Source organism: Eucyclogobius newberryi, unplaced genomic scaffold, assembly GCF_026437365.1.
Source record: "Eucyclogobius newberryi isolate DKJ021-1_F unplaced genomic scaffold, fEucNew1.0.hap1 SCAF_18, whole genome shotgun sequence".
Classification (NCBI taxonomy): domain Eukaryota; kingdom Metazoa; phylum Chordata; class Actinopteri; order Gobiiformes; family Gobiidae; genus Eucyclogobius; species Eucyclogobius newberryi.
In genome coordinates this window covers 31,341,151-31,367,241 of record NW_027315812.1, presented here as the reverse complement: position 1 = coordinate 31,367,241, position 26,091 = coordinate 31,341,151, and the positions used below count along the sequence as shown (strand labels likewise).

The 26,091-nt window shown below is 39.0% G+C and overlaps 1 long non-coding RNA gene across 2 annotated transcripts; it reads right to left on the bottom strand.

Moving 5' to 3' along the window:
* Positions 1–1,704: 1,704 nt before the first annotated feature.
* LOC140364839 (uncharacterized) lies at positions 1,705–8,851 on the bottom strand. 2 transcript variants are annotated; one of them, XR_011927736.1, is made up of 4 exons: positions 8,361–8,851; positions 5,573–5,635; positions 1,871–2,465; positions 1,705–1,834 (listed from the first exon to the last, which is right to left on the bottom strand). It is a non-coding gene; the product is annotated as an uncharacterized lncRNA (long non-coding RNA). The 2 variants fall into 2 exon arrangements; XR_011927737.1 differs by having other exon boundaries at positions 8,643–8,851.
* Positions 8,852–26,091: the final 17,240 nt, after the last annotated feature.

The window sequence follows — 26,091 nt, the reverse complement described above, 5'->3', positions numbered from 1 at the left end:
TAGCTTTAGCTAACTTGGAATGACTTAATGTCTTTTTGAGAATGGTCGATGCCGGGTTTACACTAACTGCAAGGGGGGGGGGGTTTGGGGCCCGACAATATTTTGAAAGTGATCAATGAAATCAATAAGGTTAAGAAATACTTTATCAATCCTTCTTGAGGGAACTTCATTCCGTGCATTTGAAACGTCAGGAGCAGATCTTGAGCTACACTTGCTCAGGACCATAGCTGGCATGTTCTGTGTTGATGGGGGAATCGGAGCCCAGAGGAAACCCACCCAGACACGAGGAGAAACGCACACACAAAGAGGTTGATCCAGTCCGAGTGTCGAACTGCGACCTTCTTGCTGTGAGGTGTGAGTGCTAGCCACATGAGTAAAAAGTATAATTCCGGTACAATTTAGGTTTTCCGCAGCAGAGCTCTGCCTCTGGACCCAGAGCTTAAACCTGCTCCACCATTAAAAGAATAGTTCCAAATCCCTCTGAAGTGAACCAGTCTGGGATAAGGGCTCTACACTCATATCCAGGTCACACTAACAGGGACACGCGACACATCTGAAAACAAACATGTGGAGACACACCATAGATGACTTCATATAATCATGAAACAGAATGATTTGATGTAGTAAAATGGGTTTGTGGCATGCGCACAGCAAAAGTCAGTCTCAAGACAATTCAGTGCATGAAATTGCATTAACCGCAAGTGGCACGAAACTGACTGAACCGAACGCTTTCCACTGAAGTCCGGTTCTGAAATGATGTGTTTAAGGTGAGACACTGCAGGGAAGAGCAAAACACTCAACTTTAAACATATCAGTGTTAAACGTCTTCTGTAGTTAACTCACATAATGTAATGTCATTTTTCCATATTTTAAATATAAATTGAATGTTGGTGATTAAACTATGGAGCTGAAGAAAACCGCAAACAGCAATGACTGTTGAGCTCATATTCTGAATACTGTTTATTATATTATAGTTATTAAGATTAAAAAGCGACAGGATTGAAACAGCTTTTTGTGTTCACCGTTTTTATAAGAGCTGCATTTTTAAACTTTAAATTCAGTGAAGTTTGAAAGCTGAATTTCAGATCATATAATGTGATGTATTCCTCTGATTTTAAGAAAGTGGGAAACGAGAAACGTTTTAAGTTGTAAGGAAGAAGTGAATCTATAAAAAATACAATTACATTTAAAGTCTTTGAGTGTTCAAAAACGCTATATAAATCAAATCAATTGATATTATAAGCACTATTATTATGATGAAATTAATGTATTTGTATAATTCACTTTATAGCGCTAGGTTTACATTTTTTGTTCCCTTTTTTAACATATTAGAAACAAAAAATCCAAAAAGAGGATTTTGGATATCTTATTAAGTATTTGAGTGAAGTAGATCTTACTAAAAATGGGTGTAAACATAAGAATGATTGAATTATTGTTGTGTCAGTGCTACTTTAAGTTCTTTATGTCTCTGTGGGAGAAAAATACATTTGAAGTTACAATGTAACTATGGGTTCAATGAAATAATACATCGTTTTGCGTGGATTGGACAATTCTGTACTTTCCACATGATCGCTTAAATGTTGAGAGAACAAACTGACCAAAAAATGAAAACAATATAATATTGCCATTATATTGAATTTGATAGTGAATGGTTGTCTGTGTGCCCCGCCTAAGGCCCAACGTCACTGGGACAGGCTCCAGTCATCCACCACCCCGAATGGGAACAAGCGGGAGAAAATAAATGAATGGATATTGCCATTAGTGTCTCACCTTAATAACAACATTGTCCTTTTGTGCTTGTGTGACATCAGTTGTTGATCTAACAGCCCTGGTTCTTTTTCCACATGTGTGTGCACAAGCACACACACACACACACACACACACACGTGTGTGCCTGTGCACACAGCAGGTCAACACAGCAGGTCAACACTGGCCCCAAGGCCACAGAGACACTCCTCACAACTGTCCACAGAGACACACGCATGGACGGGACAAACCAGGGACACACAACCTGAGACACATCCTACAGTCACAAAGCCACAGCTCAATGTCTTGGGAGCCCTGTCCCATGTCTGCCTGTCCTGGACTCTCCCATGTCCCGGTCTCCCTGTCCCGGGCTCTCCCTGTCCCAGGCGCAGGCTGAGGAATGGTGGGTGCGGTGGTGGAGGTGTGTGTGTGGGGTGTCGCTGGTGCCGGGGCGCAGACGGGACTCTCCTCGACTACGCGTATTCTTAAGCAATAACAACGTCATCCGTATTATCCACCCAAGAATACCCGTCACCGAAGAGAGTCAAACTCCCACAGCCCAGACGCACGGCCCGTCACCCGGCAGCAGGGGGCAGCGGTGTGAGGGGGCGGGGCCAGCGTAGTGTGGGGGCGGGCTCACACACAGCACACACACATCACCCGCGGCAGCACTGGCCTGCGCAGCATTGATCGAAGGCGCGGCTCCATCAATGGCTCCTCTGTGAAAGGAGAGAAGGGACAGCGGAGGTGTGTGAGTCCAGCAGCAGGGCCACCGTCTGGGGCCGCAGGGGCCAAGCACTGCCTTATAGCCACGGACAACCAGGGGCCAAAAGATCTGTACGTGTGGGACTCAAGTGTGGCATTCATTTCATATCATCGGAATAGAATTCTGCTTTTTGGCTCCAAAGTTTCACATGATTTTTTTATGAATAAATGTTGACTCAAGGTTTCTAGATTGGGAATAAAGTGTTTTATTGATGAAAATCCAAAACAGTTTATTCTTACTAAATGAATTCAGCTGGTTTTGGTCTTAGAGTCTGTTTAGTCCAATTACCATCATCAAAATACAACAATGATTGTGTTTTATTGTCATCTCATCATGATTAGTTCTTATTGCCTATAACTCGCAGTGAGTGAAATAAAACTGATGCAAAACCTCAATCCTTTTTGTAATAGACAATATTTTCACAAGGCATCAGAATGTGTTCAAATGTGTGTAAATGTCCTGCTGTGATTCAAGTATCACACCATCATGGGATTGTAAAATGAATCACAAAAAAGCAGAAATATCACTTTATGCTCTTTTTTGGGACAAACTAGACATTTCTGTCTCTTTTAAGCTCATTTGTAACAGTTTTATTTAAAAACAATACACTCAAAATTAAAGTTTTGTAGTTTTTTTATCTACAAAACAACACACTTTGATACCTTTACTATGAGGTCTATTATAACTAAGATCCTCTTTAAATTAACCACTTCATCTGGTCCACTTTATAATAATTACACCTTAATTAGCCACAACAAAGCATAAAAAAAGACTTAATTCATAATGAACACATATTTCTTGAATAATGATTCAGGAATAATAATAGTAATAATAGTACATATTATAGTTACTAAGTCTGAATTAGTCTTAACAAACAATTTGTTCATTTTGAATGAAGTAGTTCATACTTTATTACGGCTGTTAAAAGAGAAGTTATTACAAAGTGTAAACCATTAATGTTTTATTTTCATACAAACCCCTCAGTGGAGGTTTAAAATAGTGAAGAACACAAAATGTATGATGTAAAACTATAATCATGATTGAGTGACAGCACAGTCACTATTTGTTCCTGTGTTTCTTTATTATTAATTATTCATTTTTAACTATTATTATTATTATTATTATTATTATTATTATTATAGAAAGACCTTTTTGGACCATGGCTCACATTTCTTGTCTGATTTTTGTCATTCAAGGATCTTTTTGTAGATATTGTTGGTGTGATTCTTGCTGTTGCTTTTGGTATTCTTCTGTTTTGTACTTCTTTCGGGATTCGTCGTCAAAGCTGCAATTGTTCCTACTTTTAGAGTGAATAGAACTTCTGGTACTTGTAGCGTGTGCAGTGTTTGGGTCGTGCAATGATCGTGGGACTGTACAGGATGTGGCCATGCATTACGCAGCTTCTAGCTTTACATCACTGCTGGAAAATGTGTTTTCTTTTGAATATAACCTGTGATGTCAGGTCTTAGCTGAAACAATACATTTATTTATGTATTCTTTTAAATGTATATATATTTATAGAAAGAAGACAGTGAACATGTAAAAATGCAGTAGAATACAGACGTTTAAGCACAAGGGGCCTTCTTTTTGGAGGCATGTGAGCCCCAGAGAGTGCACCTTATATCGTGGAAAGAAAGTACATAAATACACGCCTTGACTTGTCATTTAAAATAATAACAATGTCAAATGTGCATATCTTACTCCTACTTTGAAAGCAACATTCAATATGTTGGGACTAAAAGCAGCATTTAGTCATTTGAAAATATGTAACCATTTTAGATGTTTTAACATTTGTACACATGTTTACATCTGTTTACAGCCACATTTCACTGACCACACCTGAATTACTCGACGGTTTTGTGAAGTCAGTGCCATGAAGGCCCCTCACGTCAGAACAAGGGCCCCTGTGCTTTATTCTCTGCTCTTCTGCGGTCGCCTCACGTTTGTGCTTCTCTCGACTGATTGGGTGCACGTGGCTCTGTAATAGGACGGTAAAGATGCGCGCGCACGTGCCGCTCTCGAAGGGGAATCCTCCTGTGTCCCGGGACAGGCTAAATATAGCTCCCCAATTAACAAGTGCTAAAGTGTAGCTAACGCTGTGGGCCGCGGGGATCTGCGCTCTGCTGCCGGGACGCACACAGAGAGCACTAATTAATTATATTCAGATTCATTCAAGAAATCATAATACTAAATACTAATGTTTAATGTCATTAAATATACTGATGAACATAAAGATAAAGAGACATAAAGAGATTTGTATTGATACTTTTAGTGTCTGGAATGAAACTGAAATTAGAAAAAGATTAGACTAAAAAAGGCCCAAATTAAATTGATTTATTTTATTCAGAATGTATAATTATATTGTATTGTATGAAGTCTTGTAGAGTTGTTTCTACAACACTAATACTGTATAAATACTTACTACATTTAAATCAGTATTTTGTTCCATGCTAATTAAAATGTATTTATTTTTTTATTTCACGTTTTAATCTAGTTTGTTTTTTACATTGTTTTATAATTAAGGTACAAAAAAAAAATCATAATAATCTGTTAAAAAAAAGAAACGAAAAAAAACACCACAAGAAATATATTTTTACAAACAACTGTATTAATCAATTTGGTTAAATGCAAAGAAAACTAATTAGACCATTATTAATTATGTTTGATAAAATATACAGAAATTATATATATATATATGTACACACATATATTATATATATGTATAATATTTTATTTATTTCATTTGATATTTTTTGTTATAACAGTATGTAACTTTCTGGAGGTGCATGATTCCATTTTTTTAAATAAAATCAATAATACATCCAAGATTTAAAAAATAATAATTAAGAAAAATGCTTTATTTAAGTTATTTTATTTGTATTTGTATTTATTTGAATATATATATATATATATATATAATAAATGTGCTTGTTGAATAGGATTGACACTTCCTTTAGCATGCTAGCGCAGTCTGAGTAACCCTGGTGAACATTGTGCTAACGTGGCTAGGCTAGCAGTGCTTGAACCCTGCTGTGTGGAGCCAGGGGGCGGGGCTCTTACCTGAGCTGTGGTCAATGGGCAGGGCTTTCCGTCACAGGCCCCTCCTCCTCCGGCTGATGTGACCTGTGGGGGCGGGGTTTGGGGAGGGGGCGGGACAAACACAGGGTTAGCTCTACAGTCTTTTTAAGACAAATTATCAATTTGTTTTTGAAATTCTGGTGATTCAGGTTATTTCATTTGTATTTGTTCTTGTCTCACTGTCGTGTTTTTTGTCTCTTTTTAAGACTTTATTTTCTTTTTACAACATACAATCTATAGTTAATTTCATCTTTTGTAGCAAGTTCTATTGTTTTACTTTTTTAGATTAGTTTTTACATATTTTTTGTCCCGTAGGCTTGATTGGACAGGACAGTGCAGTGTGAAATGGGGACGAGAGAGGGGAAAGACATCCAGGCATTCTCTGTATATCTGAGGCTATTCTTTTCCATTTGTCTTCTTCTTTTGTTTTCAGAAATCATGTTAATAATGTTAACGTTGACGTTGAATTCATTGTAATTTCTGTGCAATATCAGAACAGAAGAATATTTTGAACAAAATCTTATTTGTTATTTCTTTTTAATGTTTTGTATCAAACTTTAATTTCCCATCATTATTTATGACTTTGACAGTTATTCAACTCTGTTGATTATTAAAATCGTTAATTTTGTACATGTTAATCCCAAGGAGTTGTGTTTAGCTCCCGAGACTATTAATAATGCAAATATGCAAATTCTAATTGCAGTGGCTGTTGACTACGGAGCATGCTCGCTCTCAACCAATCTGGAGTCATCAAATGATAATCAATATTCACGACTCCGGGAGGTTCAGCGCTTTCAGGAGAGGATTCAATATTGTGGTTATGTTGGCTCCAGCATTACCATTTTCCGCAGTATAAAAAAAAAATCTCCACTGCCCATGTGCCAAAACTCACTAAACAAAGCGAAACATGAATGGAAAATGTGTAAAAAATCAAAACACAGCAGGTCAGTGATGTTCAGTCAAATGTGGCAGTGCAGAGGCGCCTTTATGGCAAATCAACAGCCGCGAGCCAAGCACCGGCACCGGGGGAGGGTGTGTGTGTGTCTGTGTGTCTGTGTGTCTGCGTGTGTGTGTGAGTCTGTATGTGTGTGTGTGTGTGTCTGTGTGTGTGTGTGTTTGTGTGAGTCTGTATGCATGTATGCATGTGTGCGTGCGTGTGTGTGTGTGTTTGTGTGAGTCTGTATGCATGTGTGCATGTGTGCGTGTGTGTGTGTGTGTGTGTGTGTGAGTCTGTATGCATGTATGCATGTGTGCATGTGTGCGTGTGTGTGTGTGTGTGTGAGTCTGTATGCATGTATGCATGTGTGCGTGTGTGTGTGTGTGTGTGTGTGTGAGTCTGTATGCATGTATGCATGTGTGCATGTGTGCGTGTGTGTGTGTGTTTGTGTGAGTCTGTATGCATGTGTGCATGTGTGCGTGTGTGTGTGTGTGTGTGTGTGTGAGTCTGTATGCATGTATGCATGTGTGCATGTGTGCGTGTGTGTGTGTGTGTGTTTGCTGGGGGGAGGGCGAGGTAGTAAAAAAAAGAGAAATCCTCTCTTATTGAAGCGTTCCAAGGTGTTAATTGTCCCATGTTCTCGTCCTCGGGCTGTTGACGCCTCACACGCAATTATTCTCTTTTTTTTATTTCACTGGATTTTCATGAATTCTACCTTGTCTAATGAAATGCGCTATTGATAATGGGATTCCACAAGATTCAATAGAATGCCTCTTTTTATTTTAAAATCAAAAGGAGCATTCTGCATCACATTTATCTTGAATTTTTTTGGGTGCAATTTTTCCTGCTTTTTCATGAAATTTGAACATGTGTTGGACTTACAGAGGATTCACATGAGCTTCATCTGCAACATGCGTCACTGAAAAAAAGCACACTGGTTTTTCCTTGTCAAATCGCGTCCGCTCCTGTCTTCCCATCGCTCCCTCTCCATATAATATTACAATAAAGAGCATTAGTCGCAGTTGCTACATCAATAACTTGTGCTATATTCTCCGCCTTTTTCTTTTGTCCTGTTGCATTGTGCTCATTCTTTTGTTGTCACTACATATTGCCCATAATGCCGCTGGACGTCTCTATCAGGCTGCAGCGTGGACACGAGACAACCGGGGACAGAGAAGGCAGAGGACCCCCACCCATACACCCCCGCCCCGCCCGCCCGCCCCACTGCATCGCCATGGAGACGCACACTAAACTTCCACATGCAACAGGCTCAGCACCACAGGTTGTTGCAGCGATGCGACGGAGGCAAAGAAAGAAACAAACTCCTGAGCTCGGAGGGACAGCGACCGAAGCGAAGCTGTGATTACGCTCAAATCTTCAATTCAACACTAATATATTTGTCATAATATATACCATTTGTTTGAAAAAAATTAAATAAAAAAAACATTTTGACGTTATATGCGCATGAGCTCCACCTTAAATGCTAATGTTTCGAATTCATGGAAATTGGAGCTGTTTTTTTACATTTTTAGCAATTTCTTTGTCTCAAACACATAAAAAAAAATAGATTGTATTTGTGATGTAAGAATGTTGTATAGTTCTGAAACCTTAAATACAAGTTTATGCTGAAATAAAGGACTTGACCGAGTACTATGTCCATTAACGACAAAAGAAGACTTAAAGACTTCACATGACATTTCGAACACAATGTAAACTGATTTTCAATGAAGTAAATGACTGAAATGACATCTGTGCAATGCTTTATCAGGTCTAACTCAGAATATGCATCGCTCAGGCCTGAGTTTGCTTCTGGAATGGCTCTTAAGACCTTACATGTTGCAGCGTTCTCCTCGGGCTGTGGACTTCCGCCTTCTACTCCACCGCGCTCTTCCAAAACGCCCATCGTCCCTAATAGTCCCACACGCTCACAAAAACACGGGCAGAGACGAACAGAAGACAACAACGAGGACGACACAGGACCACACGTTTTCCCCCAAAAAAGAAAAAAAAAGAAAAAAGAAGACACACCACCACCTTCCCCGCGGTCCAGCGAAAGGAGATGAAGGACGAGTATAGACAACAAGAAGACACGGTCCACTCTGCTCGGCTTCTTACCCTCGTGCGCTGGGCGGTGTCGGCGTTGAGCGGGGAGACGCCGGCGAATACACCCATGTGTCGACAGCAGCGGGTCCCACATTCAGACCTCGCCACGCAAAAGCCAGTGCGGTCATAAGCTTCTGTTGAATGGAAGGAAGATGAAGAGGAGGAGGAGGAGGAGGAGGAGGAGGAGGAGGAGAGCTATTGGCGCGTCGTGGCACCAGCCTGGGAGTGATGGAGCGGGGAGAGAGCCTTCGGAGGTAGAGGCGATGGGGGGCGGAGGGAGGGGCAGAGAGGCAGAGCGGAGGAGAGAGAGGGGCCAATCAGACGGCGGCGAGCGCCCGTCTCTCACTCCACGCCGCCTCAACAGGACAAATTTTTGCTTCGTATCTGTTCAATGTCCACGGTAATGGGATGGATTTCGGGGAATTTTTCAATCTTAGGCCAGAGGATGCTGCATTGCCGCGTGTGTGCAAAGGTCTCAGTGTGAGGAGGGTTCAGTGCAGGGCCAAACGCTCTGCACACACGTGTTTTCAGATCCTGATGACGACGATGGAACAAACACCTTATGATTTGACTGTCAGCTGTCTGTTCGATAGATTTATTTCAGTTTTATATGTTTGTGTGGCACGATAATTAAAAAAGGGAAGAGCTGGGAGAGAGGTTTGGGAAGTAGAGAAGAGAAGGATGGGGGGAGGAGCAGGACGCAGAGCCGAGGAGAGAGAGATCCAGCAGCCAATCACAAAGCTCCAGGCATCCTTCACTCCACTGTGCTTTCTCCACAGGATGCATGGGGCCAGTCTACAAATGGATTAATACTTGATTTCTTGGGTATTATGTCAGAGAACTCTCTAATATTTATGAAGATGAACAAATCTTTAAACAAAATCCGAGTCCAACCCCTTACCAGGACACAATATTATTTTAAATCATTTTCTGTGTCCTTCATCCACTGAAAGTGATTTTAGAAAGCTTCAGGTGAAGCGTTCTGTTTGACCTCGTGAATGAGATTTCAAATCCACAAGTCTTTAAACTGAAGCCATCTGGACTTAATGGAGAGATTGTGCTCTCTAAATCCTTCTTTCAGACTCTTTTTGACATGTTCAGCACAAGCCCCGCAGTAATATTGCATCCACAATAAAACCTACAAATGTCAGTTCACTGACCCTTTCTACAGTAAATGTTACTCCATTCTAACATTTTTTATAAAGAATGTTTTGGCCCCGAGGCTTCATTAGACAGGAAATGTGAGCGTGGAATGGGGATGAGAGAAGGGAGGACATGCAGTGCATTGTCCGAGTCAGGATTCAAACTCATGACACTCATGCACGTGGAGCCTGGCATATGTGCTGTGCTTTAACCACTCGGGCACTGAGCAGCACCATTGTAACATTTATATGCCTTTTTTTCAGAAGTCAAAATCATGGAAAATGTTTTCCCGAAATCCGTCAAATGAAGGAACAGGACGCTTCATGTGGTGGATCCGGTCTGAACCTTCAGAGATCGTGCGGTTTGGGTTCGGAATATTTCAATTTGAACGTTGTCATTTCTTTTGCTGCCAGTAAATAAATGAAGAAAAAGTGCTGTGAAGGCCTTGATGGCCACAGAATAATGTTGCCAGATATCTTCTATCTTCAGAGATATTCTATAAATATCTTCTATAAATCTAATTTCACTTCTGAAACTTTCCACCTGATTTTCCCTTTTTTCCTTCTCAAACATTCTACAGTTTGTACAAAGGTCTCATGGAACTGTAAAGGGCCGAGCTGGATCGCATCATTTCTGGCCTACATCAGTTTTGAACAGGGAAAGCATTTTGTGTATGTTTTTTTTTTTTGGATTTTGTGTTTTATAATTGACTTTGTATTTAATGTTCCCCTAAATAACAAAACAGGAACAATGTAGAAACACCATGTTTTTGCTTCATTTGACCAGAAATATCAATCCACATTCGAACACTTCGTATGGTTAAGCACTTAGTTCAGCAAACATGACAATACACCATTACAAACAAATAAAGAAAAGTGCAAATGAAACAAATGTCACTGCACTTAAAATGAGGATTTCCATTGAGCCGCTTCGAACTCTGCCCCATTTATTTATTCATTTTTCTCTCTTTTGTTCTACCAGAATAAAACACTACCTTTTAAATGATTTTCTTCATATTATTATTATTGTCATTTTAACACAATTCAATTTATTTTTGTAACGCCCAAAATCACAACAACGTTTTCCTCTGAGGGCGACAGTGAAAAACGAAAGAAACAATGTCTGTGGTGGCGATGGACGATGTCCCAGAGTCCTCTGTCCTCAGACTCTTCTTCTGTCCTTAGACTCTCCTCGGCCAGGAAAAACTACAAAAAAGTACAAAAAAATGAGATGATGATGACTGAAGCGGCGATCATGACACAGCACTTCCTGTGGCTGTCCAATCACAGGAGAGAACTCGGTGGGGGGGGTGAAAAATAAATGACCAAATTATTATTATTTTTTTAAATTTTTTTTAAGATTATAAATACATAAAAAGGACTATAATAAATAAATAAAAGGACTATAACAACCTTTATCATTTGGGTTTTTAGTTTGGTTTAAAGGAAACAGGATTTATTTATTATTTTATTTTATTTACTTCCAAATTATCTATTGTGGGAGTTTTTTATGTAAAATAAATTAATGAAATATTAAATGAAATAAATAATAATAATAATAATAATAATAATAACCAATTCATTATGAATTATGTCTTAGTTCATGCTTTATCAAGGTTATTAAAAGTGCAGTTATTATGAACTACCACAAATCAATGCATTAGAACTGGTTTCACTCTCAGCAGAATACTAATACTAATACTAATACTAATACTAATACTAATACTAATACTAATACTAATACTAATACTAATACTAATACTAATACTAATACTAATACTACTGGAGGCACAACTTCATTAGACTTTTGTATCAGTTGTTGCTATAGTCTGCTGTCTTAAAGTGATTTAAATTTAAAACAAATGTATTCATGTCTTCCTTTGACCGGCGCACACGCCATCAGTCTGTGAGGGCTGCTCTGCTTGTTTAGGCTCATTATCATAATATATCAAAGGAATGGCCGATATATCGGTTCCAGTATCAGCCGATATCTGAGGATTTAAAACTCTGTGCCCTCGTACCTCAGTTTTGTCTTTTTGTAGACTCGTGTGTAGCAACAGAAATAGAAAAGCAATGTTGTATATGATGGTTATATATCCCAGATAATGTATTATTATTTGTATATTTTTTGTAGTAGAAGTGAATTTGTGCAGATATACCAATATACTGATGTGGCATCAATCCAAATATTGGATATGAACTAAAGAACTCCACATGGGACCATAAGTGTGGAGCTTTACAGCAGGTCAGGATAGTCGCCCCCCTCAGGTCAAAAGAGTGTCCTGCGGCGCAGGCACAGCAAGGGTCGGAGGGTAACTCACAAAAGACATCCACCTTTACATTTACAACACAATGATGATACAATGAATCCTAATCCAATCCCCCGACCAGAAGAAAGACTGTAAATGACCATGAAATACAGCTCATATTTTCAAGAGGTGAAGCTGCTGTCATTGTGATTAGATATGTTTAAAAAATGAGATTCTGTTCAGAGCGCACATTTTAAACAAGCAGGAGCGTTTATATTTGAGAGAAGCCTGAAATATGAACGGATACAATAATCCCACTTGGTTGTAGATTTTCCACCTAAAAAATACAGGGTATTTTCTGAATGATTGCTGCCTTTATATTTAATAATTGTTCCAACTTAAATTGCATTTTGTCTCAATTGCACTATGTTGTGACTTCATAGCTGTCTTCAAATGACTAAATACTAAAGTAGCACAATTAACACGCTATTAACATATAATTTCTATGCTGTAAAATAAAACGTAAATAACTTATAGGTGAGTGATTTTTTTATTTATTTATTGTGACAAATAAAAAGACAGCGTTCATCTGAATATCATAAATGATCTTAGAAGTAGAAAAGCTCATAACATGCCCTTTAATATCTAATCCTGTCTGCGGTGTGGAATAAAGCATGCAGCCAAATTCATAACGTTAAAATAACAGGGTTCAAGCGTTTAATTGGGGATGATAGTGAGTGACGGAGCGCGGGGCTGATCCCAGGTCTGTATTAAACCAGCTCTTTACCGAGGTGAAGCGGGCCCTGACTTTCCACTCTGACATTTTCAATTAACACGCCTCCAATTATTCCAGCCTCCGCCGCAGACACACGAGCTGATGTGAGCGCGGATAAGAGCCAGGAGCCAGCGCGTGGGAGCGGCTCTCAAGGACCACAGCTAATGACGTTAGCAGGGTTTGGAATGAACTTCCCGCTGCAGCAGGGTTTAGAACAGGACTGCAACCATTAATCCACTAATTGTGATCAGTCAATTATTTTTTAAAAATTGTATTTTGATAATGAACAATACATACTCTAACACACAAGAAGACCTAACACACAAATACAGCAGCATTAATAAATGCAAAATATATATTTAATTCATACATATTCTGTTTAGAAGCATTCAGTCACCATATTTGAACATTTATTTGGTTAAAATGCATCTAAAAAGTCTCTAAGTAAAACATGTGCAACATGTTGAGGAGCTCTTGCATAAATATATATTTTATTTTAAATTGTTAATTGCTATTGCAACGATCCAAATTCCTGATAATTTTGAAGCCCATGCTACTTTGGTACAAAAGGATAATATGTTGTGTTCATGATATTCTAGAATATGATTTTCTAACAGACATAGAATATCAATCAAGTGTTTTCTTTTGATCTATTCAAGGGTTTCAGCGTCATTCATTAAATGTTATATATAACATTTTGAGGACTTTTTTCCATTCAGCTGATAATTTGTTTGAATTGATACATATACATTGTTAATTGTAGATTAATCATCTATAACCATAATTAAATAAAAGAACAAATAGCCATAGAAATACTATTCAAATTAATTATAGAACAGTATTTGACGGTAAAATAATAATAATAATAAAAAAACGCAGCTTTACTGACAGAGTTGTAGAAATCGTGCATTATATATTCTAATTCAGACAATGTGCTGTTTTTGTATCTGCCCCCCAAAATCTCCTTCTGAATATTTCTTATTTCTCCTGCTCTTGGTTTGATTTGTGCTGCGTTGCCGTTGGACAGGCGTGGCCCTTTGCAGATGAATGGACTGTGCAGGATTTTCTGGGGGCATTGTGGCTAAAATCATGATCACACCTTTAATTCCTCGCTGCAGCTGCTTTCATGAGCAGGGACAAAGGAAACAAGCATGAGCGGAGCTAGCACAGCGCGGCAATGCCCCCTAGTGGTGCACACGGGAGGAATGGCCAGGGGAGATCACAGAAAAGCATCACGGCGCATCACTCAGCTGAAATGTCCCTTTATGTTACAAGGAAATGTAACAATCGTTTGCAGAATTGAGGCGACTGGAGGCAAAAGTGAAGCAGCCCATAAAATATACCATCATATTTACAAGTTTTACTGACAAAAGTTGTAAATGCTAATGTTTTTTTTTTACAAAAAATAAGCAACAATTTTGACTATCCAGTGTCAAAATGTCAAATACTCAGCTTTTTTATTACAAAGGAAGGAAAATAAATTATAATCTAAACAAAAAAACATGTATTTCAGCCTCACAAAAAGCATATGTATTAAAGTATGTAATATATCCATCCATCCATTTTCTACATCAGTAGATAAAATGAAAAGTATTTGTCAAGTAAGACCTAAAAATCAAGATTTGTCAAAAATACAGTCTTTTTATTTGTGGACCTCCAAAAAGGGGCATAGTGAGCTATCTAGCAACAAAAAGCCTAATGCCTGGCATTCCTGTCACCATGGCAAAGCTCATGCAGTCATCTGTAGGTCACTTACATAATATTGGTCCAATGACTGAATATACAAGAAAAATACATTCTTTCTTACTTGCGACCTCCCTCGACCTTTAGAAAGATCTTCCCATTCAAATGTGGTGTAGTTCTCCAACAAGATTTGTCAACACATTTAGTATAAGACCCTCTTTTTGCCACTATAAAGAAAGACTTTGAAAAATGTAGCTGGACAAAGCTAATCAAACATGCAAACTAAACAAAGATGTTAAAATCTTTAATTGGTCGGGTCGAAAAAAAAGTCTTACACCAAATGGCACCAACCTGAGATCTGGATAACAAAAGGTGTAACGCTTTTTCCCTTCTCTCATTCTGGTCAAATGAGGGATTACACCAATTTGGTCCAAATTATACATTTACTTGGGACAACAAGTGCCTTAATTTTGTATATTGGCTGATATCAAGAACCTACCAATGGCTAGAAAGAGCCGGTCTGAAGGACAGAGGCCCTGATCATGGAAGCACAGGAGCAGACCCTGAACACAAGAGCAATGGAGGCCCAGATCTACCACACCAGACAAGACAAAATGTGTAGGCTGTGCAGAGGGCCCTGAGACCATCCCACACATAACTGCAGGGTACAAGACGCTGGCAGGGACAGCAAACATGGAGCACCATAACCAGGAGCTGGCATAGTGTAAGAAACATCTGTGCAGAGTACGAGCTGGAGACCCCAAGGACAAAGTGGGAAACACCCCCAAAAGACTTCCAGATACAGGCTGACAGAATGGTAATGGCAAACCATCCAGACATTGTGGTGGTGGATAAACAGCAGAGGAAAGTCGTGGTTGACGTGGCAACACCAAGTGATGACAACATCAGGAAAAAGGAACACGAGAAACTGGAAAAACACCAAGGACTCAGAGAGGAGCTGGAGAAGGTAAAACAGGTGCCCGTGGTCATTGGAGCACTCGGGGCAGTGACCCCCAAACTGGAGGAGTGACCACAGCAGATCCCTGGAAAAACATCAGACATTTCAGTCCAGGAAAGTGCAGTGCAGGAACAGCAAAGATACTGCGATGGACCCTCAAGCTCCCAGGCCTGAGCTTAAAAAATGGATAAGACCACCCGCGGAGGGTGAGAAGGGACTTTTATATACATATATACAGTACTTATATCATATCTTTTATTATAAATTTTTTAACAATGACAATTTACCCTCACTCTCATCCCCCATTTCAAACTGTCCTCTCCTCTAATAAAGCCCAAGATTATATCAGCGAGTAACCTAAAACAGTATAATATAGTGTAGTGTAATATAAAGTGAAACAGGCACAAAACATGCACACAAATTAAAAAACACGCACAGAAAGAACAAAACCTACACAATTTTTTTTTTGAGACAAAACATTCGATATTTATGTTGATCAGTGAAAAACAGATTGATATTGAACCAGTCACTAACAAACAATCAACATGTGCAACCTGATGAAGGCAGTCAGCCGAGGATGTGTTTGAGTGAACAGGGGGAAGCCACGCCGTTGCTTTTTAGCCTCCAATCCACAGCACTTTAGAGTCACTGTGCCCAGGCAGCGAGGCAGACTACGGCGAGGGAGAGGAGGGGGAGGGGAGACCGTTCTGCAGAATAAAGTCTAGTCCTCTGAAAGCAGCCGTCTCACAAAGCCCACGTCACAAGGCCAAACGCACCCAGCTGCATGTTCCCCAGCACAGCTACAGACAGAGGAAAGGGAAAATCCATAAGCTATTAGCAACCAATAAATCCTTTCAGTAAAGAGTGACAGTAAACAGGTACGAGCCGGGGCGTGCACTACATCATGGGGACGAGACACAGGCATCATCAAAGACATCATCAGGCTAAACATAAAACTGCTCATGAATTATGTAGTATGGCTATAATGATTTATTTCACAGCACTTGTAATGTAACAATATGAAATAATATGTGATTATACAGAAATAACAAGTTCTCATATGGTAACACGTCACAGAGGGTAAGCATCAGGTCCATTACATTTCAGAATTTAAATGTTGAATTTAATCTAATTATTGTTGTTAGATTGCATTAATTATGGCAATAAAATCATATTTTTTAAGGTAATAATATCAAAATATGTTGAAAATAATAAGAAGTAATGTTCTGAATACATAAAGCTACTGTTAAAATCTCTAGATTTAAATTAATATTAGGAAACCTTGTATCTGGTTCAAAACCGTAAAACTACCAAAAGAAAAAGGTTGCTGGGGTTTACCTTGTCGGAAAAATTACTTTATTTCAACTCAAATCAGAGCGTTGCTGGTGTGAACTAGAATATGAAGCTCAATGAGGAAATATTGAGAGTAATGTTGTAGCGGGGGTTCTTCCTGTGCAGGCCGCACTGGCACATGACAAACTGCAGAAGTGGAAAATCCTTGGGTAAAATATGTGCTTACAACTTGGAAAGAACAAATCAAAACATATACAGCACAGATTTGAGATGTAACGTCTGGATAACAAAAGGTATACAGTTTTTCACCAGATTGTTAAAGAAAATCACATGAAAAGCTTTGATTTGTTGAAAATAATTATTTGACTTGGGAAAACAGAACTTTTATAGATACATCCGTTTTTACATATAAAGAGTTATGATAACAAGAAATTAAACAAAGCTATGACCACTGTAGCCCTTTGACTGAAATATGTATTAAAGCTTATTAAAGCTATTAAGGCTCAGAACTTTCAAAAGGAATAAATATCTAAATATAAATGTATTCACAATTTTGACCAGCACAAAATACATGAGAAAAAGAGGGTCATTTTATTTTGACGGATGGAAAATATCAAAATCACATGTTTGGAAAGAATTATGTTGGAAAAAATTTCAGATTTTTTCATAACACCACGTCAAAGTGCCCATTATTCACAAAGAAAAGTGTGGCTTTCAGCAGGCTCACAATTACCATCTTTTTTTTGGGACTTTCCTGTTGCTTGGAAATATTGTAGATCAGAAAAGTACTTCAGACTGTGTTTGAAATCACCATCCCACTGGATTTAAGAACTATATACTTGAGAACATCCGTCATGGACTCTATAACTGTTAGAGGATTCCTCTAGCGACAGGGAAAAAGTTTCAAAAAGAACAGCGTGTGCCTTAATTTGTTTAGGGTGTTTTTCATCCATTTTTTTCCTTCAGTTTTTACTTCTTGAGCACCTAGCACTTACAAATATTAATATTATTAGTCCTGCGCTGTACAAATCTGGGATAATATGATAGCACACTAATCAGAAATTTTAGCACATTCAGAGACAATCTAAAATAAATATAAATAGAGCATTTTACATTTAAAAGCTTGGTCAATTCTTGTTTTTTTAAATTGCTCGAAAACCTTTAAGCGAGACCAGTTCTCTCAAACTCAAGTCTGCTTGAAGTGAGACCCAAGCGACAGGGTCTTATTTATTACAAATAAGCACTAAATTAAACAAACCAGCACCAGCCTGAAATCTTCATTAAAGTATATAATAATATATATATATAATAACTCAGAACTTTCCAGGGAAATCATTTCAAAACTTTATCAATGTTTTACGAATCTTGACAACAATTCAACTGGATAGATCAGGGGTGGGCAAACTACGGCCCGCGGGCCACATGTGGCCCGTTTGTCTTTATAATCCGGCCCGCCAAACATGCCAAGTAATATTAAAAAAAACAAAAAACTTTTTTTCCTTTTTTTCCCTCAGGCATCTGTCTGCACTTGTATCCTTAATAAATATGACGTGAAATGAATTAAATAATAGATTCAATTGTCTATATTTGACAGAAAAGTGATATTTTATTGATTGATTTTTTTTATTTTCACATCAATGATCGGACCGGCCCGCTGCTACTTGCCTGGATTCGAATATGGCCCTCGGAAGAAAATAATTTCCCACCCCTGGGATAGATGAACAATAAATTGGAGGAAGGAACATATATATATATATATATACATCACAATGGAGGCCCACAAAATGAAATGTATCACGATATGTTATAACACGTCAAAGTGCACATTATTCACAGGGAAATACTGGTTGTTATTGAAACTGTGGTTGTCAAGTGGCTCATCACTTTCATGTGTTTTAGGACTGAGATAAATGAGGTACTGACTTTGACACAATGTACGGTATGTTTATGTAACAATGTCTCGGCTGTAAAGCTCCTGCAATAGAGATGATTGATGGATACCTGTGGAGTGTACTTTTGGCTGCAGCAAAAAAGGTAACAAAAAATGGATGACAGGGACAGAGCCGACTGTCAAGGACTGGACTGAAATAACTTTGGACATTTACAAAATGGAAGAAAAAAAAAAAAAAAAAAAACGTAACTTATATTGAACCTTAACATGGACAAAATTAGAAGACACCGATGGGACGGATACAGGAAGTGATATGCCTTTCCCTCTCTGGTCTTGTTCTGTTTCTTCTATTTGTTAACGTGTATATTCATACAAATAAAAGAAAGGATTGCCATTAGCGATATAATGCCAAATTGAAAAAAATATTGCCACATAAATGAATTATCAAGATAATCACCAGTTCACCAGTCCACCTAATTGGAAATAATGTTTATTGTATATTTCTTGAAATAAGATGAGTCTCTTCTTTGGTGAAGTCTGGCCATTATAGGATTAGGAGAAGATGCAGTTATGAGCCTGTGCTGTCTTCTTCTAATGCACTTTAATGTTTACACCTGTGTCCTCATGCATCACTTTCCTCCTTTTTAATGGACGGTAAATATTTTGTTGTCATTCAGTTATGTAAAGCAGTTGCCTCTCAGTTGTCATTCTTTATGGTATGAGCTCAATTAGATAAAAGACAAATCATATTTATTTGTATGTCTTCATCTAAGCCCACGCTGCTTCAGGCTTAAAGCAGTGGAGCACGACTGACAGTGCTCTGCGGTGGCTCTCTGCTGCAGAGTATTGGAGATGAGCTTCTGAGAGTGCGATCCACCAGGGATTCTTCAGCTTATTTGTGTCTTAACTGACCAGATATTGACAGAGAAGATTGACCCTCGCCAGCGGCCGTAGGTGCTCCTTGACCAAATGTGTCCTCCTCTTTTTAATGACCCTCCTCTCTTCACTCAGCACTGTGTTGGCTCCCAGGGGCCGCCGTGAGGCTGAGATGCGTGGACCTCCCTCTCCCCAGACACTCATCCACAAGTCTGCAGCGAGAAAAGCATGTTTTTATCTGCCTGTAAAGGTCTGCTTCGTTTCAGGGTTTTAGAGTAAACATTGCTGTCTTTGTGTGGGGGATATCTGACAGTGTTAGAAATGTCGTAGTCTGACTACAGTCACTGCCAGATACAAATAAATGAATAAATAAAGTAATTTACACACTTTTGTATTTTGGACAAAAAATTGTGTATGACTTTTTCTGAACATCCAATCATTCTCTCACATATTCTTGAAAGTAATACTTTATGTTGGAGAGTGGGGCCTATGTAATTGAGCTATTCTTAAGAGATATCCCAATTTATAATCATTTATTTTTTGGGATTGGTTGCACAAACTTGTCATATTAATCTCATGGCTTCTAGTCCTTTTAACTGACAACAATTACTTCTTTGGGGTTGAATAATTGGTGGCACTTTAGCCCCACAGCCAGAAGGCCAGGGCTTTTCTGTGTAAAGTGAATGTTACTCCCTGTGTCTGGGTAAGTCTCCTCTGTGCACCCATCAACCAAAAAGATGCAGAGTAGGTGAAGTCCTCCAGGTATGGTCCTCACCAAGTCATGGGTCCCCGGGCGCTGCACTGCACTGCACACTGCTCCTGACAGGTTAACCCAGCGGCATTGAAGGATGTGTTAAATGTAGAGGACAGATTTCCCTATGGGAACAATACGGGAAATCTATTCTAACTGAATAGCACCACAGATCTATGTATTAGTCTAATTAGCAGGGGCATCACTAGAACTTAAAATATAGTGGTGCACAAGCCCATAATCTATTTCTACATGCCAGATGCAATGCACCTTTTAAAGATATTTTTCCCCCCAAATATTCATAATTCTGCTGATCATTTCTGTAAAACTCAGTGGTTCCCAGTGAAGCCTGAGCCTCTGCTGTCTCGCTGTGCTCAGTGACAAACTGTCTGTGAAGTGCAGTTTCACACTGAACTGTGAATATATGCTTTATAAATGGATTAGATGGTTTCTAAAGTGCAAGAGAGCTGACTGGGCTGTGGACAAACGTTCTAGAAAACTAATCTAAATGTGGAACTCCTCTTCATTTGCATCAGTCATGCACTTACAGTACATTCATGTGATGCACCTTCTTCCTCTTTATTGTGAGAGAAAGAGAGCTCAGTTCAGTTATCATAGCCTGACCCACCAATTCAGGTCATCTCTGCAGCTCAGCTTTTAATAGCACAGAATAAATGCACACACTTCTCACTTTGTTTGCTGCCTCCAGCGTCATTATTATCATTTTTTTAATCTCTCAAATTGCTGGTGTTTATCCCACATTTCTACATGGTTAGTTATTATTGGCACAGCAAACACAGGCTAACAAGGACTAGTTAAGACTGGGAGAAGAGTCACCCAACATTGCATATCAGTCATATTAGTGCAGTGGATAAGGCTGTGCAATTCATAAAGGTTATAGTAAAATATATAGTCTATCCGTTGCTCAAGCACAACCACTTTGCTAGCCGATGCTACCCGCTCTTCTATTCCTTCTTGATTCCATTTCCCCTTTGTCCTGTTTTTTAGCTCGTTTAACTTTGTTGAGATGCCAAGCGGGATCACCACAGGCTGAGAGAGCATTCCAGACATGTTTTTCCTCTTTTCTCTTACCCTCTGGACTAGTGGGCACTTCCTGGGAACAGAACTAAGAAGTTCCCTTGTGTCTGGACGGAAAAACTACAAAGAATTTTATACACACAAAATTCCTGTTTATTTTATACCGGGCAACACTTTAAGATAAAAACTTCACCCTAAGGATAAGATGCCGACACAAAAACAGAGTAATGGAGTGTATTCGATCAATGCAGTGAGTAAAGTTCTAAAGAGCTGTACATAGGTGAGATTAAACAGCCACTACACAAAAAGTCTTTTGTACAGTGGCGGTTTAGTTTCATGTCTGTAACACAGGAGACCAAAGCCACATCTGGTCAGCCGGAGTTAAAAACCACTGCATCATTCAAAAGCATGCCAAATCTGATTGTCTGGTGAATTTCTCTGAATGAAGCAATCCTGACAAATATTGGGATAAAGGGAATGGCTTGGATAAATTGAAGAGAATGGAAATGTGAGTGGTTAACCTGGCTCCTAACACAGTTACAGCAGAAAGCGCAGGACAGGGCTATCAGTTATAGCTCGGCCTTTTGGAAAATCAGGACAAATTCAAGCAGTCAAGCTGTGTGGCATTTCCATCAGTTTGCAGTCCAATGTCAGCTTCAGAGTTACACGGAAAAGTTGATTCTGATTTCAAATAGTGATATCCATTTTATGTTTGTTTGGCTGTAAAGCAAGCAGACCGAAAATCTAAACAGTTCAGACGTAGGTTTTCTTCTTCCTTTTTTTTGTTTTTTTTTGTAGAGCCTCCAGTGTTACATTTGTTTCTGGTGGAACATCCACCGCCTCCAAACAAGCAGGTCACACCACTAGGTCAGGTTACAGGTCAGATCTGTGCAGAGGCAGGCCAGTAAGGCTGTTAGGCATTTTTGATAAAGTTCAAATAAAAGGTTTGGATTTTGAGTTATTTTTTGTTTCAGTCTAAATTTAGTTAAGATGACAAGATTTTAGTTTTTTTGTTGCAAACCTAATTTTATTTGCTTATCTTTAGGTTTACACTATGTTTAATGACTGTATTAGCCCTGTTGACCTTTCTTTTTCAGTTTTCTTTTCTTTCTTTTTTTTTTAATCATAATTCAAAAACATAAAAGCTAACCCTAGCACCACACAGAGAGCAACTTAACAAAATTAACAAGACTTCCAATATATAAAACAAAAATGATGGCACACAAACCCTAACCCATCTAGCCCTCTTTTTTAAATTAGGTATGAAAGTAATTTTTTTTCATTTTTCAAATATCAGTTATAGTTTGGGTCCTGTCATTGATTGGTGGTGCTGCTTAAGTCATAATTGTTTTGTAATGGCCTTCTGCTGCCAGGAGTATGCTGCAAAGATATGCATTTATTTTGTCCATGGCAGGTTTTGAGGCCCAAATACATAGTTGTGGACTCCGTGGGACCAGCGCGTAATCGTTCTCAGCGCGATATTTTTGAACAACGTGACGGCCTCTGGACAACCACAGTTTCTTAAGCAGTTGTGAATAGTGAGCAGTTTTACATGGCATTATGAAAAAACGTGTTGCATTTGTGCTTCTCCACTGAGATGTACTTACACTTTCCCACTCTTCATCTGTCAAAACCAAATGACCTTCTCTTTCCCATTTATTTTTTTAGAATGGCTGTCCAGATTATTAAAGCATTTATATATTTTAGATATTATTCCCCTTGAGAGATCCGATTTACAGTATATGCCTTAATAAATCAGTGTAAATCCCTCATTCATCCAGGAGAGTTCCATCATAGAAAAATATTCAGTTGTAGTCATCTGGACATATGTTTTTTTTCAGTTCAGATTGTGGTCACATGGTGATACATTTCTGTACATATTAAGATAAGATTAGATATTCCTTTATTGTCCACACATGGGGAAATTTCATTGTTGCAACCCAGGTAGAAACAGAGGAAAAGGACAAATAATTTATAGGAAGTTTAAAAAACTCTTGTAAACAAAACTCTTATAAACAAAAACTCTAATTTCTTAATAAGGAATGGAGGGGAAAAAGAAAGACAAAGACAAAATAATACTAATAATAACGGTCAAATAAACACACTATTTACATCAATTACATGCAGAGCGGACAGAGTGTCCTGCAGGGGGCGACACTCATGGTCCAGCATAGATGTGAGTTTAGCCAGGACCCTTCTGTCCCCCACCTCCTGCACCGAGTCCAGAGCGCAGCCCAGGACGGAGCTGGACTTCTTGATGACTTTGTCCAGCCTCTTCCTCTCCCTCTCTGTGATGCTGCTGCTCCAGCAGGCCACACCATACAGGAGCTGATGCACCACAGAGTCGTAGAAGGTCTTCAGGAGTGGCCCTGTCACTCCAAAAGACCTGAGTCTCCTCAGGAGGTAGAGCCGACTCTGGCTCTTCCTGTACAGTCTGTGTAAATGAATGTTATGTGTTATTGCATGGAGGTCGGGGACCGTGCCTCTGGACTGGCAGACCGGGGTGGTGGTCCCTCTGTTCAAGAAGGGGGACCGGAGGGTGTGTTCCAAGTACAGAGGGATCACACTCCTCAGCCTCTTCGATAAGGTCTATTTCAGGGTACCGGAGAGGAGAATCTGACCGATAGTCAAACCTCGGATTCAGGAGGAGCAGAGTGGTTTTCGTCCTGGTCGTGGAACACTGGACCAGCTCTATACCCTCCATCGGGTGCTCGAGGGTTCATGTGAGATTTCCCAGACCACCACCCCGGTCTGCCAGTCCAGAGACACTGTCCCCGACCTACACGCGATGTTGCAGAGACGTGTCAGCCAAGACAGTCCTACAACATCCAGAGACTTTAGGTTCTCTGGGCGGATCTCATCCACCCCCGGAGCCCTGCCACCGAGGAGTTTGCGAACAACCTCAGTAACTTCAGCTTGGTTGATGGACGTGTCAGCCTCTGAGTCCTCAATCTCTGCTTCCTCTTCGGAAGACGTGAAGGTGGGATTAAGGAGGTCCTCAAAGTATTCCTTCCACCGTCCAACGACATCCCCAGTCGAGGATTTCTTAATGGGATCATGGAAATGATAAATAAACACAAAGACATAGTCATTTTGGTCCAATTTGGCTCTTTGAACATCAAAGGTTGCTGACCCCTGGACTAGAGAGTTTAAAAACATTTGAATACAATCAACCCATCGAAAGTGTTACAATTAGCATCCTTCAATCTGAACAGCATATTGAACCCAATCAAAAAATCAAAACATTTGAACAAAAATGAAAAAAGAAAGATTGTATATTTACAAGAGACACATTTAAATGACATTGAACATCAAAAACTAAGAACATTTTGTTATAAAACATATTTTCATCTATCATCTACTCATCATACAGAGGCAAACACAAGAGGAGAGTTGCAATGAACGATCTGACCGTGCAAGAAATAGTTAAGAATACGCACCTCAACAAAGGTATTATGAAAGTGGGTCAAAATGTCCTAAATTATTAACCTAGAAACTTAAAAAACTGAATATTTTTTTTAATACAAGACAAGCAGAGTAATGCAATCTCAACTAAACAAGACCAAATCATTTGAATCTTTTTTCTCTTCTGGAAAATCTCAGTAGGAGGTGAAATTAATTATGTTGACACCCTTTTAAAAAATAACAATATTAGAAATACAACGTGGAATCAAGAGAATAAAGAACAATACATGTCCAGGGAGTGATGGGCTCACCTCAGAGTGGTATGAAGCTCTAAAAGAAACACTTTTCCCTTTGCTTTTAACCACTTTTGGCACTAACTAACTGGGCACTTAAAGACCCCTCTCATCATTGTGCCTTATCGACTTATTTCTATTCTGAATGTGGACTATCGTATATACACCTCAATTATGTCCAAAAGAATGGAAAAAATATTCCCACATTTAATCCACAATGATCAGACAGGATTTATTCATAGATGACAAATGCATGATAACATAAGACGATCCTTAATATGCAAAGGGAATCCTATACAAAAGCAACAGAATAAAGCTGTAATAAATTGTTTGGATGTTGACTCATTTAGCTGGCCTTATTTATTTAAAGTGCTAAACCAATTTCAAATAGACAACAGTTTATTACAGACCCACTGACCCTGGAAAGACGGGTGATACAGGGTTGTGCTTGATCCCCTCTCCTATTTGCTTTATATCCATTGGCCCAATTAGACAATCCAAAACAATTCACTGTGTTACAATTGGTGGGATGGAACATACAATTGCCTGCTATGTAGCTGACGTTCAGTTATAGTTGACCAAACCAGAAATTGAGGAAGACCACATAATCACATGTTTGGAGAGAATTCTGCTGGAAAAGTGTATCACATTTTTCATAACACCATGTAAAAGTTCCCATTACTCACAGACATTTCAACTGCTTGAGAAACTGTGGCATCCAGGAGGCAAACCATTACTGTTTTTTGGGACTCTCTTGTTGCTCAGAAATGTTGAACTGACATAAATAACAATAAATCGCTGCAGATATATTTTTCACATCACCATCCCACATCCCATTATGTACTTGGGCCTTAAGACTCCTGCCATGGACACAATAGTTACCTCTGGAACATAATCCTGGCAGTGGCAAAAAAACTACCTAAAAAAAACAGGAACTGGACCGACATTATATTGGAAATGGAAAATGGAAAAAAACAATACATTTTGTCTTGGTTTGAAAAGGGACAAATTTGAAATGGGACATTTGTGATGTTTGTGCCTTGATTTCCTTTTCTTTTTTCATTGGATGTCTGCTGGTTTTCATTTTTCTCTCTCTCGTTCTGTGTT